The following is a 1,887-nucleotide window of genomic DNA, read 5'->3' on the forward strand; positions in this document are numbered from 1 at the left end:
AAACCCATTCTATAGGCCAGGCTAACCTCAAACACAAAGATCTGCCTGCTTCTGCCTCCCTGTGTGCTGGGATTAAAGGCGTGCACCACCTCCATCCATCCTTGCTCTGTGCTGTAAACCTGTCATGTATGCCAATTTGCTATTCTCCATAGCCTTCCCTATGCCATATTAATTGTAGAATAACGCTCTGGCCACACGTTGAATACACAGACACTAATAGGAGATGATACGCAAAGGGTTTGTGCGTGATTTCCTGTTATCCAACCCCAGGGATATGCAAAAGAAATCTCTGAATAATAATTCTTTCAAATCAAAATGAGGGACAGTTTCCTTGAGATTACAATTTATATTACAGCTGCCTTCAGAGGGGTTTTTAAGTAACAAATTCTTTTCATTTTAAAATGAGTATTTTTAAGTGTGGCCCATATCCTGGAGGCCAAAAAAGGGGTATTGATAAAGGACAAAAGTTGTAGGAAATTATTCAGGTGTTTGCTGTATACATTTCCCTCATGGGAAATGGATTTGTTCTGGATTTTTAAAGACAGCATCAACCCCCCTAATACTTTTCCTTAGAGTGTCTTCTCTTCTCTAGTCTTGTGACAGCACAAGAGCTGAAGGAAAGCCCTGGAAGGGGATGGATGGGTCAGCATCCCTTTAGCCCTCAAAGGTGGCCTTGGTCAGCCAGTACTTTAGTAGTTGCCAAGGCACCCAGGAGCCCCTCGCAAGGCGCAGGGCCTCCTGCGGGAAGGGAGAGGGTCCTTTTGCAGGCAGCTCACCCGACCCTATGGCATGGTCTGCGTGCAGCTGTGTGTGAGGGTCTAGGAAAGAAGGACGGGCAAGGAGAGAACGAAAGGCAGAAGTAGCCGCAGCCATCTCTTCATGGCGTTCAGTCTCAACGCTAAGGCTTTGAGCAGGCTGAACAAGAACTCCTGCAGCAACCGGACGAGAAGCGGCGGGCGAGGCGGCTGGGCTGTGGGCGGGGTTTAGGTCAAAGTGGGGCGGGGCCATATTTTTTTTTAGGCAGGGGGCGGAGCGATGAGCCTACGGGGCGGGGCTACGGGACAGGCTAGGGGCCCCGCTGGGAGCTTTAGGCCTGGGACAGGTAAATCCGAGGGGCGGAGTTTGTGGGCGGAGACTGAACTCCCGGCTGGCTTGAGTCACTGCGGGCGTAGGTTGGCTGTTGACCCACCAGCTGTCAAGCAAGACACGGTTGCTTAAAGCAACTATCCCTACAAACCCTGACCTAGGGAAATTTTCTAGAACAGAGCTCTGGGCGTTGAGAATGAAACCTAAACAAGCACGTCTCTAGGGCGTGTTTGAGGAAGCCAGGGTCTCTAAAAAACGCGGTCCTGTTTCTGGAGACCAGCGTTGACCTTCTTCCTGTGAGTCCATCAACCAGCGACGAGTCCCCCAGAAACCTGCTGAGTCCAGCAGCGCCACAGTAGAACCAGCTCCCTCAGAAGAGAGGCAAAACCAAGGAGGCAGGATGAGCAGCTGGACTGTACCGGCCTAACCGCCCTCAGAAAGGGCTTTTTTATAACTAAGTTATAACTTTTTTGTTTTCCAAAACAGGGTTTCTCTGTGTAACCCTGGCTGTCCTGGAACTCTAGTTGTATACCAAGTTGCCCTTAAAATCACAGAGCTCCACCTGCCTCTGCCTCCCAAGTGCTGGATTAAAGGTATTTACCACTATGCCCCACTTCAGGTTTAGCTTTATGCTTAAAGTTGAAGACTTGCTATACTGGCCTTTGCATGGCCGCCAGCCACTTGGTCTGACTAGTAGTGGTGAGGGAGTAGAGAGCAAACACACACACACACACACACACACACACACAGAGAGAGAGAGAGAGAGAGAGAGAGAGAGAGAGAGAGAGGGAGAGGGAGAGG

The sequence above is a fragment of the Mus caroli genome, chromosome 17 (assembly GCF_900094665.2).
Source record: "Mus caroli chromosome 17, CAROLI_EIJ_v1.1, whole genome shotgun sequence".
NCBI lineage: Eukaryota > Metazoa > Chordata > Mammalia > Rodentia > Muridae > Mus > Mus caroli.